We start from the raw sequence: 13,409 nt of genomic DNA, 5'->3' as shown, positions 1-13,409 counted from the left end.
CTGGGCTTGCGACCTCCGTTAACACAGCAGAGCTGACCACAGCTTCCAGAATGTGGAAAGTGGAGCCTTAGAGAAAGACAAGGATAGGATTGGGGTGAAGGCTAAGAGGCGGGACCCACCTAGTGAGGACGATGATGTGTGGGCCTCCCGTGGCCAACGCTGCTACAGAGTTGGCCCCAACCTGCTCATGTCTGTGCACATGACTGACACAACACATCCGAAGCCTTGTAGACTGAACGTGTTACTCACAGTGGGAACCTCTGAGGGCAAATTGCCTCGCGACCATGTCACTCGGGGAGCCCAGTGACAGCCCCGGGTTGTAAAAGGCTTCAGAGCAGCGTGTGAGCAGTCCACGCAGTGCTGAGCTGAGCGGAGTGAGCGCTCCTTCTCTCACAGACCGCAGGCTGAGGATGCAAAGCTCTTCTCTCCCTTTGGAGATTTCCAGTCTTTGCCATCAGCAAGACCCAGATGGGCTCCACCTTGGATGTCTCCACACACCCGTTGCTACATAGAAGCCAATTCAGCACTCCTAATCGTCATCCGTGCTTGGCCATTCAACACACAGAAGAATCAGGGTGGATTCCCTGTGAGTTCATGGCTGAGTGAGAGCCACAGCCTGATGACCAGAATCTAAGACACCGCTGGACCCCAGAGCTATGTGGGAAAAGAACAAACTTGAACTGAGTTCACGGAATTCTAGATGGAGCCGTCACGAAGCTGGGACTTCGAGTACCATCCTCTCCTGCCTGCAGTCACGTCCAAAACGCCGACTCCGTGGCCAGCAAACTCTAGATTCATAGTCAGATGCAAAGATGCATTGGGTGTGACAGGGAAGCAGAGGCTGCAGCACCTGGGGGACAGGTGACACTCCCCCTGATGCCCTCAGATCCGTAGCTTCAACACAATGACTGTGCCCTCAACATCCACTTTGAAAGTGAGCATGCCCTGGCAGCAGGGACTGTCCATCTGAGACCCCAGCAAAAGCTGTCCTTCCTAGACTGGACTCTATCCACACGCTGCGTAATGAATTCCTTCTCCCTCCATCCTTCACTCCAGTAGCCTGTCAGAGGTCCCCATCCTATCATTGCTTCTTATATGAAACTTCGGAGCCTAGAAATCCATTGGTCCACAGGCAGCTTCCATGTTTACTGACAGACAGCTGTGTTAGCCCCGTGGGGTGTGTGTGTGTGTGTGTGTGTGTGTGTGTGTGTGTGTGTGTGTGTTTAGCCAACCCATGCTGTGAGGGAATGTGTAGGTATATCTGATATTTCTAATTACAGACAGCCTTGTAATAATGTGCCCCATGTGTATTTCTTTCTAAGACATCTTCAGGAAGAATTTCTGAAAGTGGGATTCTGGCTCGCAGGCACCTGGCTACGTTATCTTGTCATGAGTCACCAAATCCCCACACAGAAGACTAGCACTCAGGAACCACCACTTCCTGTCACTCCTGGAGCTGACTCCAGGGGCAGGCATGGGGTGAGGATCTGTGCAGAACGTAACACCCGAGTTACATGACAGGTAGAGCAAAAGCCAGCATCTTACATCTGCTTCCTCGGAGCACAGGGCTCTGGCGAGCTTCCAGGCTCTCCGAGGGACAGCGGCTTTTCAGTGACTGCTCACTTTCTCATTGTTCCTAAGGATTCTGCAGCAGAGGGTGAGCCAGAAATCAGCAATGCCGTGTGAGCCCCAATTATAGGATGAGACAAGTTTATACTGCAAACCTCCATACTGCCTCTGAAGACTCAGGGCAGACAGGGAAAACTCACACCAGCTTCCTTTTCATTTCTTTCTTTTAAAAATATTTTTTTATTTTTTATTTTGGGGGTGGGCATGCTGGAGGGTACCTACGGAGGCCAGAAGAGGGTGTCAGATCCCCTGGAGCTGAAGTTGCAGGTGGTTGTCAGCCACCTGACCTAGATGCCGGGAACTTACCTCAAGTCCCCTGAAAGCACGGTGTTTTATGGTGTCCTCTCTGTTGCTGTAATAAGATACTAATCAAAGGCCACTGGGGCAAGGAAGGGTTTGGCTTATACTATCAGGTGACAACCCATCACTGAGAGGAGTCAGGGTGGGAACCACGGCAGAGCCCTGCTTAAGGGCTGTCTCCTCTGGCTCAGGTTCAGCTAGCTTTTTAAAATACGGACCAGGGTCAGATCAATCTGTGTAGGCATGGTGCTGCCCACTGTGGGCTTGGCCCCTGCCACATCAGTCATCAATCAAGATCATCTCTCACAGACATGCCCAGAGGACAACCTGTTCTAGACAAGTCCTCACATGTGATAAGTCCTGGTTCACCTAAAACTTCTGCTCTTCAATGAGCAAAATTATGAGGAAGTCACTCAAAGGGAAAATTTGATTTTTGATACATTATTATGATAATTGTCTTTGCGCAAAATATTTCCTCTAATTATTAACAAGCCCGTTGTTAGAACAGAAACACGGAAACATACAGTGAACAGTCGAGTCCCTCTTTGCTCCGCTTGAATGGGATCCAATATGAACGCTCTCTGGTCTGGGCCTCACTGACATTTGGGCTCTCTCCTTCTGCATCCCAAGAGCTGGTGCCTGGAGAAAGAACACTCCACTTTATAGACAGACAGCTGTGAGCTTCCCACACCCTCCTCTCAGGTTGTGGAGAGTTTGAGAACTAACTTGTGAGAAGATCTTGAGATTAAAGGAGAGATCCTGGCTGCTTTCCCCAGCACAGCAGAGTCTCAGAAGACAGGAGATGGAGGAGACGCCAGCACGTGGAGATGTTTCCCTGCCCCAAACCAACACTGGCTTCTCAAGTCAATTTTCCTTATTAGCAAACGAATCTCCACAAAGGACCAGCTGTGTGGAAGCCGGATGAATTATTTAAGCCTTAAGTTGTTTTCCTTCTAAGTAGTAAGAGTAGGAGATTTAATAGGACCGAGCGCAGCCTGAGGACTTGGAACAAGGTCACCCTCTGGAACAAAAATGAGACTCCAAGGAAGCTGCAGAGTAGAACTTTGAAATGGGAAGTGGATGGGTACCCACAAGTCACAGATCCATAGACGGAGGCACAGCTTCTGGCTGAGCAGAAGGGCACTCCGTGGGGTCGTTACTTGGAACCTGAAACCGAGCATTTAGAACTCCACATGCCCTGTCCAGTTAAAGGCAGAATTGGTGTGACGAGGTGGAATTTTTCTTCTTAGTCTGTGTCCCTTGTAGAGACAGATAAGGCAGGGCTCTCCCAGGAGAGAGGAGAGAGACAAGTCTGAGAGAGAAGGGGTCAAGTGGGAGGGGGGAAAGAGGCAGAGAGGGAGGGGATAAGATGAAGAAAAGGGAAGAGGTTAAAAAAAGGAGGGAGGAATAGAAAAAGACAGAGAGAGGGGGGAGAGAAAAATAAAGATGGAGAAAGAGGAAAGTGAGAGATAAGGAAAAGGGAGAGAGACAGATAAAGGGAGGGAGAGGGATAGAGGGAGAGATAGAAAAGAGAAGAAAATGAGGAGAAGGAAAGAGGTAGGGAGAGAGAGGAAGGAGAGAGACAGACAGACAGACAGACAGACAGACAGACAGACAGACAGAGATTCACACTAAGGAAATGATGCTGGGGTTGGGAACTGGCTGCCCAGCAGGGGTGCACTAACATGACTATTCACCATCTCATGCCTGCGGGATACAGGGAGATGGACCAGAAGGATACAGGGAGGTGGACCAGAAGGATACAGGGAGATGGACCAGATGCCCTCTACATACAGCAACACTCATGTTTGCATACATACATGCACACATCCCCTCTAATTCACACCACACACACACACACAAACACACACGAAGCTCGTTCTTCCAAATCCCCTCCTGTCTTCACACACATTGGCTGCTAGCCTCGTGGGCACCTAAACTCCCCATCGAGGAGGCAGCCTTTGTGGGTTTTCCATTGATGCAGAGCCACAGATGTTTGTGTTCAATGAAAGGATTCGCACGCGAGTTTAAAGTTCTTGCTACAAACAGGTTTCGGGGTCCTTTTGTGTGGCATTTGCACAGTCAGCTCCCTCCTTCCAGATGAAGCGGAGAATTCATTATCAGAGACTGGCAGGACACACTGCAGTTGAGTCTCCAAGTCTGAGTGAGGAGGGAACAGGGGCCGTGTGGGGCAGGTGCAGGGCCGTGTGGGGCAGGTGCAGGGCCGTGTGGGGCAGGTGCAGGGCCGTGTGGGGCAGGTGCAGGGCCGTGTGGGGCAGGTGCAGGGCCGTGTGTGGTGGAAATAGGAGGCGTGTGTATACATTTCACAGCACAGATGAGTGTATGTGGTGGACACCAGGGCGTGACTGGTAGACGTGGGGTCTGTGTGTGGTAAAGACGGGGTGTGTGCTGTCAAGGTAGGGTGCAAGTGTGATAGAGATTGGGAGCATTAATGACAGAGGTGAGGGGTGTCTAGTGGGGGTCAGGACTGTGCAGTAGAGATAAGAGCTGTGCGGTGTAGCAACGGGGGCGATGATGGAGATGGGGTCTGTGTGGCGGAGAGGGGGTCTGTGTGGCAGAGAGGGGTCTGTGTGGTGGAGAGGGGGTCTGTGTGGCAGAGAGGGGTCTGTGTGGTGGAGAGGGGGTCTGTGTGGAGGAGAGGGGGTCTGTATGGAGGAGAGGGGACGTGCATGGCAAAGACGGGGGTTTGGTGGAGAAGGAAGCCCGCACTGCAGATGGAGGGCCGTTATAGGGAGATGCGGTTGTGCATGGGGAGACAGAGGGACCCTCCTACGGTCAGGCCCGAGGTCATCCACAAAGGCACAGCCCTAGGCTAACCTGGATGTCCAGCCAAGGTGCAACTCACACCCGCCTCCCTCTGCCGGGTCATTGCTCCCCGTGATTTCCTGAGTGGAGCACCAGGATGTCCTCATTCAGACCAGCTGAGGTGCAGTCACAGGGATGGACGCCTTTCTAAAGATGGCACGCCATGGTCATCTGACTCGGCTCGCCTCACATGCTCACAGGAAGCAAGAGTCCGGGGCAGGGTGGAGCTGATATGCCTCGATTTAAATTTAAGACTTGTCGATGATTTCATCTTCTAGCATGGCTCAATGGAAAATTTACCGGGGGCTGCTCACACCCTTAGGGGGGGTTGTTCCAATCCCTTCATGCTCAGGGATCAAGAGAGAGAAGCAAGTCAGGGAAGTCGGGGCTCAGGATATGTGGCTTCCCAGATATCCGGGTCTTTCCTGTATGGACACTCGCAGCCCTGGTGTCCTTAGCATCCTTAGCATGCAAGCTGCTCCTGACAGCTCCCTGAGAACAGCAGAGACCAGTGTGGGCCAGCTGGGCAGGGACACAGCCCTGTGCCCCCACTTTAGTCTTGGTCCCCTGAGAGCCCTTTGCCTCTGGTTGTCCTTAGAGACAAGTTATCCACTATGGCACTGTCCTCTTAGGGGCTGCCTGCATCTTTCCCATGGTTGTATCATGTTCCGAGACACATCTCTTTGGGGATAGGCTCTGACCAGCCTGCCAGCCCAGCCCCGTAGAAGCACCATGAATGCTGTAACAAGACACGAGCGCCTGGGCATCAGAAATGTTCTCTCCCATTGCTTGAGGACACAGGTCTGGGGGTAAAGTGTTGACAGGACTCCTCAGCTTAGCACTCCTGGGAGCACCCACCCTTGTCTCCTGTGACTTCTGGTGTCCACCTTTGGGGTCTTTGGCTAGTGGTTGAGACTGGTTATACCAGCTGAACTCAGTCTTCATCCCTCAAAATCTTGTTTCCTAATAGTCACTTTGTGAGGAATTGGGGTGGGTACTTCCACACATTGGACAGGTGGGTGGGGGGCTTACACCACTCGCCCTTTTGCTCCCTCAAGGCTGTGGTCTGAAGAAGCCTTCAGAAGATGCACCAGCCAGGTGGATCCTCATCCCTACACAGAGTCATCCAAGATAGTGGAGACCCTGTCAATGACTGTGCATTCCCACATGGCCTGTGCCTGACCCCTTCCTTCCTAGGGAGGCTTGGCTGGGAATCCTATGCCTGTCTGCCTAGGACATACTTGTCTCCTGCCCTAGCTTCAGTCTTGAGACCATGACTATAGTGTGAGCCTTGAAACAGAGGAGTATGGCATCTGGGTCACCGGCCAGAGCAAACAGGATGCAGGATGGGAAAACCGGGCCAGCAGAGCCCACCACTGTACTGGCTAGTTTTAGCTGTCTACTTGGCACAACCTAGAATCAGCTTGGGAAGAGAGTCTCAACAAGGAATTACCTAGATCAGATTGGCCTGTGGGCTGGTCCACGAGGTACTGTCTTGATTATTAAGACATAGGAGAAGACCTAGAGTCCACTGTGGGTAGCATTCCCTAGGCAGGGGATCCTGAACTCTTAAGAGAGATGAGAAAAAGCTGGGTTACAAACAAGAAAGCATGCATCCTTTTGTCTGATCTTGGAATGGGATGTGACCTGCTGTCAAATCCCCTGTGATGGTGGATGCCCTTCTATATGCTGTGAACATATGCTTCTCTTACTGGTCCATGAATGAAGCTGTTTTGGCCAATGGACAGGCAGGGTGTAGCTAGGCAGGAAATATAGGCGGGGCTAACAGACTAGGAGAATTCTGGGAAGAGGAATGCAAAGAGTGAGTCATGAGGGAGATGTCATGTAGCTACTGGGAAGGTAGGATGTCTGGGCATTCTCCAGTAAGCATAGATCACATGGAGATACACAGAATAATATAAACAGGCTAATTGTTAAGAGAGAGTTAGCCAATAAGAAGCCTGTGCCACTAGACAAACAGTTTATAATTAATACTATTCTCTCTGTTTATTTGGGACTAAACAGCAGTGGGACTGGGCTGGACAGAAACCTCAGTCTATACTCCTGCCTTCTGGGACTTGCCCAGAACAATAGGCTGTAACCTAGAATTATGAGCCTTTCCTCCCCTAAGGTACGCTTTTATCACAGGCACCAAAAGGAATTAAAAAAATAACCATCACATCTGATACCTCCCTTTGGAACCCTCAACTAGAGATTTCTCCCCACATCCCTTTCCTGCTCTTCCTTGTAACATATCTTCTCTGCAAAATGGACACAGTGATGCTATCCTTGGCTCTAACGACTATTTCTCCTTCTCTTACTACCACTGTTCCTAGAAAGATCCTATAAGAGTCTTCCAGCCCCCACGTTCTAAGTGGTAGCAGCCGCAGAAGCCAGCATCAGCCGTTACAACAGCAGAGCAGTGGTTCTCGACCTGTAGGTTGTGACCCCTGGGGTTAAATATCAGATATTTACAGTACGATTCACAACAGTACCAAAATTTATAGCTATGGAGTAGCAATGAAATAAGTTTATGGTTGTGGGTCACCACAATATGAACTGTATTAAAGGGTCTCAGTGTTTGGAGGGATGAAAACCACCACTGCCTTAGAACAACAGCTGGTCTCTGAAGGATAAGGCATCCTAGAAGTCCATCTTTCCCTATGTCAAGAAGCCTTTGCAAGGCCCTCTGGGAGTCACAGGAAGCCTGGCTCCTCCCAGCTGTCAGATCCTCCTAGCAAGACACCCCTCCTGTAAGACTTGGCCACCCAGCACGGGTCTCTGTAGTTGGTGCAGCCAACAGGGGCCAGCGCTGGGCTAAGCACCACAAAGTGGACCGTGACCCATAGGAACCACAAATGAACGCATGTACCACAAACACTGTGTCCCAGCATCTTTCATGTGTAAGAATTGATGAAAAAATGTACAGAACGGACCACAACAGGACTGCCCTGTCTGGGAGCCCTAGGTGAGGTCAGACCCTGACTCATAAACGCATAGCATAGGCCCCTGGTCATTGATTGAAATGTGTCGTTTTCTTGGGATGAGAGACAAATACTTCGTGGCATCGAGGTTTTCAGATGAGATCCAGGCTACCCAGTTAGCTGTCCTTTAATAAAATATTCATTCTTTCTGACAGTTTCGTGCTTTATACGACGTATAGCGGCCCCATCTGCCCATCACTACATCTTTCCAGCTCTCCCCCGTTCACCCATCCCCTCTCCCTCCCCGTCCATGCTCTCTCTTCATTTTTTCTTTTTGTTGTTGTTATTAATAACTGCCCGAAGCCAGTGCTATTGCCTACGCTCTCATGGCTGGGTGGCTATCCACTGGGGCACGAACAACTTTAGATTTCATGCCTAAGTGCTGTGAACCTGTTCAAAATATTGACTGGGGCAACCAAGGGCCACAGGGACAAGCCAACTGTTGTTTTGCCAGAAGGCTGTCAAACTGCCTTCTAAATACGTTTATAGCCATGGATCTGCTGCTCTCAGCTGTGGTCTGAGAAGCCTCACTTTGCAGAGGGTTCTGGTTCATGTAGAGCCGGTCAAAGTGCTGGATGTAAATGACTGAATGATCATCTGTGGATTGGTCAGTTATCGGCCTCTTGCCATACAAGGCTCAGAGAACACCACAGAAGAGGGCGTGGAAAGAACGTGAGAGCCAGGGGAGGACAGGAGAGCTGTGAAATGCCGACCGGCGGCCCTGACGCAGCCATCACACGCCCAGCATTCAGACTGCCACTGTAGACACTGGCATAGAGCTGAGTTCCTAGTCTGCCTTGACCAGAGCAGCAGACACAGGTACGACCACGGGATAAGAGCCTTGGTGTCTCGCACTGTACCTTGCTTGCAGTTAGTTTACTTCTGGAAGGAGTTTTCTGCAAAGGGAAGCTGCAGTGATGGCCACTCCTGCTGCAGGAGCAGCTGCATTTTGCTGAGGACTGTCCCGTTCAGCTGCCCTTGGACAACCACCCTAACCCTGGGCTCCTCCTGACACTCCACCAGCACCCACGCTCCAACGACAAGCTCACACCGTGGCTTTCTGTCCTGTGCCCCCGCTTGCCTCGGGGCGGGGAGTGGGTGCACTGTTCTCCACCCCCTCCCTACACACACACCCGATACATCCCTGTCCTCACTGTCCCCTCAGTTCTGTGTCCTGTGGCTGACCAGTGCCCTGGCAGATGGTTCCCTAGGACATCATAGGGCGGAAGTTTTTATCCAAGTCCTGGAATCAGGGAAGAGCTGAGAGGCACCTGCTGCTCCAGATGGAAACATTTTACATTGTTCCCTCCCCACCCTGTAAAGATACTTAAAGTACATATTTATCTTATTGTATGTGTGCACCTGCATGCATATATGTGTACCATGTGCATTCGGGGGCCCGTGGAGGCCAGAAAGGGCATCCATTGATCTCCCAGAAGTAAACTAACTGCAAGCAAGACAGTGTGAGCACCCCCCCAGTCCCTGCTCTCTGCCCCCACATACCTGGACTTTAATATGGAATAGTTTCTAACATTAAAGAACTCAGCAATGTTTTTGAACCACCATTTGGGTGCTTGGGGAACTGAACTCAGGTCCTCTGCAAGAGCAATAAGAGCTCAGAGCCACTGGTGGTTTTCTGTCCCAGATTCCACCTTTCATATAACAAGTTGCTTTCGGCATACGAGTCGCCAGCCCTTTTCTAGGTAGCATGCGCTCGGTACCCACCGTCTTCCCCAGCACTGCGGTGCATCATGTACGGGGAGCATGGTTTCTTAAACCCCATCTCGACCGTGTTTTATTTCCAATTTTGACATTAAGTCTGTGGCTGCAACGCTTCGCATTCTAAAGCAGCCAGGTTCTTGGCGGCTGCGTGGACAGAGGAGAGAGGTAGCAATTAGCACGCCCCATCTGCCCACCAGGAGCTATTTCAGATCTTGCCTCAAGCTGCGGCTTGCTGAGTTCTTTAATGTTAGAAACTATTCCATATTAAAGTCCAGGTATGTGGGGGCAGAGAGCGTGGGCTGGGGGGGGCTGCTCATCCAGTGGGAACAGACGTGAACCCTTCTGGAGGGGCAATGGGCTTCCGCCTTCGGAGCACGGTCTCACCCGATCGAGGCTGGGTGACACCTGATCTAAGAGCTGGCTCCTTGTTGAGCCAGTGCCAGGACCCTGCTGTCTGCCTCCTTAGCACTTTTCTCCTCTGCCGAAGCTTCTTGCTCAGAGGGTCACCAACCGCAGCTGCAGCGGAGTGCAGGCCGCCAATTGTGCTGGAGAGCCTGACAGCCAGGGACAGCTTTGACATTTTCAAATGGCCAAAAAGAAAAAAAAAGATATCAAAAGAGGAACAGTGTTTCGTGACATAAAATATGAGAACCGTATTTTAACATCGACTTATGACCTTGGAATGCAGTGGTGTTCACATGTGCGATATATCCTGTAGCTGGCTGTCCCTAGCAGAGCCAGACAGTGGCTGTGACAAGCCACACATCTCAGACACACACACACACACACACACACACACACACACACACGCTTGCACACACACACACACACACGCACACATATGCACACACACACGGCAACCCACCACAGAGAAGTCAGCTGACCTCTGCTTTTCAGAAAGCGTAGTCACCCATGGAAGAGAAGGGCCAAGATTAGAGAGCAATCCAGGTTTGGCTAAAATAGGGGATCTGAAGATAAATGTACTCCCTCATGGCTCTGGAGTCAAGACACCTGAAATGAAGGTGTTGCAGGCTCCAGGAAGAGCCTTCTGAGATGCTCCATGCCTCCTCGGCTTCTAGAGTGGATCCCAGGCTCTCCTTGGCTCCTATCTGCAAAAGTCTGGACCTGACAGCTAGTAGATGCCTTTTCTCCCCCTCAAGCCCCCCTGTCTTCCTACAGTGTCCTCACAGCTCCATCGCCCTACAGCACTCTAGCTGAAGAGGTCCAAGTCCTCAGACTGTGGTGTCGTTTGCACAGAGCACGTGCACACCCTCCTGTGTTCTCTTCTCTCCGGTCAGCTGGAGGCGGAGCTCTTTTCTCTACCTGGGAAGAAGCCATCTAGGCAAGCTTTTCAAAGTCTGGCCTCTTATCTGCTTCTGTCTCGCCCAGTTTTTGACATCAGCAAGCGGCAGCAGAAGGAGAACAGTGATGCTAACTAGCATTGTGGTCTCCACACAGGCTTTGGGTACCGAGACCATCGGTTGCAACCGCCAGCAATACAGATTTCAGCTTGGAACCCGAGTCCCTTGGTCCTGAAGCTTCGCAGCTCTCAGAGATTCCAGTGGCCACTGCCTGCAGGTTCTCATGCAGACTTCTCGAAGCCTCTGGCAGCCATCCCTTCCCAGCTCTCATCATCTCCCTATCTCTCTGCTTCCCTTCCTCTTTCTGCCCACTCTCAATGTAGTCAGCCATGTCTAAGGCTGCTGCCAGGACATTTCAGGGCACCACCTCTGTTGAGAAAGCACTCGGGCACCAGGGTATAAACTTGGGGGCTGAGGTCTTTTCCAGTATCTGTGTCCAAGTTCACCCAGTCCTACTGAGCTGGAGGTACCCTCAGCACTCCGTGATTAAATTTAACCCCCTCAAAACCTTATTTACAAACAGTCACAGCTTTAGATTTTGTAGGTGGAGACTTCCACATGTTTTTGCCAGGAGGAAGCTCACACTTCCTTCTCTCCCTCAAAGCTGAGGTCTGCTCAGCAACACTCTAATAGGGAGAAGCATCTAGAAGATCCATCAGCCAGGTGGATCTTCCACACTCCCGCAGAGTCGTCCATCCTGGCTCCCATAGGAATGAAGGGATCAGGCATGGGTGATCCCTCCATTCCTATGGGAGCCATGATGGAGGGTCTCTGTCAAGATGCTATTCATCCCAAGATGGCCATTCAGGAACTGTGCACCTGGGATGCTGGGGAGGATCACTTAGACACTGGTGCCTTCTCTCACCAACAAGGGCAGGAACTGGGCAGGCGGAGGAGATAGCCCCCCTGGATCCTTATCAGGCCTTGCCATCCATGCCAGCCACACCAAAGTGCCACACCAGCCACGCCAGACAGACCCACAGGGTCCTGTCGGTGGGCAGGTCAGAGGCATGGATCTACTTGCTGGCAAACAATCTTGCCAAGTCCTCTGTCTGGTGTTTCTCGAGCATCTACATTGGGGGTTGACAGTGCTTTGTACTGGGATGTGAGGGCCAGGGGCTTGTGGCAGTAGCCTGGTTCTGGAGATCAGAAACTGGGGACTGGGTGGTATCAAGTTGGTCAGTCCATGCACAGTGCTAAGGGTTTTTTGTTTTGTTTTAAGTGTGTGTGTGTGTGTGTGTGTGTGTGTGTGTGTGTGTGTGTGTGTGGTGGCGGCGGGTGATCTGTATTGTGTGGTGACTGTGGAGTCTTCAGTTGAACAGCAGCTGGGCAGTATTCCCAGCGCCTGCAATGGTTTGTCTATGGGATCGAGACACCACTCAAGGCTGGAACTCCTTCAACTAACTACTCTACCATCTGTCTCTCTGCCGCCATCATCTTCCAGGTCAGACTGCAGGACAGCAAGAGAGCAGAGAACAGTGTGCTGGTTGGTTTTGTGTCGACATGACCCAATCTAGAGTCTTTTGGAAAGAGAGAACCTCACCTGAGAGAATGACTCCATAAGATTGGCCTGTGGGCAAGTCTGTAGGGCGTGTTCCTCAGGATGACTGACGCAGGGTGCTGCCCTGGGGTGTCCTGGGGTGTATAAGAAATCAGGCTGATGAAGCCACTCAGCGTCCGTTTCCTGTGGCTTCTGCTTTAGTTCCTGCCCCTGGAGTCCTGCCTGGATTTCTTCCCCTGACTCCCCTTTAATGAAGGACTGTGGCCAGGATACCAAAGCCAAAACAAACCATTTCCTCCACAAGTTGCTCTGGGTCATGGTGTTTCATCCGAGTAATAGAAACCCTGAGACTCAAGGGGATATTTGATTTAAATCTGAGGCTTCCATCCCTTCCTTAGATAGCCAGAGAAGGGACATTTGGACCGGTCACACCTGTTCATTTTGGACCAAACACAGGGCCCTGCCTTATCTCGCCACAGTATTCCTACACTAAGGGAAGTGCCAAGGTCGAAAAGGTCCAAGGAGGCTTGTGTCTCAACAACAACAACAACAACAAAAAAGACTGATTCCAACAGCTCTAGCTGGGACTGTGCCTTCAGGAGCCAAGGTATCAGCTGTGGTCTCACGCAGCAGTCTCAAGGCACCCATAGAATGTTTGCTGAAGACAGATTGAGCTGGCACCAGGGTGAGCTGGCTGCCTGCTAGACCGATGGCGGGTTCGCTCAAGGCAGTTGGAAGAGCAAAGCAGAGTTCAGTAGCTGTTAATTAGGGAGTCAAACTGCCCTGTTCCCAATGTCTTTGCTTGGCTACAGGAGTATTTACACTATAGGTTCACAGAATTCATCGCTAATTGGGGAGAGTGATGTTAAAGCTCAGCCCCCCTGCTGGGTGCTCTGTGAAACCCCTGGTCTGCCTTACTGTCAACCATTTTGAGATTTTTATAATACCTATCCCGGTGTGAAGATAGATGATGTCGTTGGGGAATGATGACAAGAAGACATTTGTCCATGGTCGATGCCGACGTGGCCCTGCTGCCGGTGGAATGCAGAGGGCCAGCTGTTCCATCCCTAGACCGAGGACCAAGCC

This window comes from Mesocricetus auratus, unplaced genomic scaffold (assembly GCF_017639785.1).
Source record: "Mesocricetus auratus isolate SY011 unplaced genomic scaffold, BCM_Maur_2.0 Super-Scaffold_100042, whole genome shotgun sequence".
NCBI classification, from domain to species: Eukaryota; Metazoa; Chordata; class Mammalia; order Rodentia; family Cricetidae; genus Mesocricetus; species Mesocricetus auratus.
Note: the sequence above shows the minus strand (reverse complement) of the source record.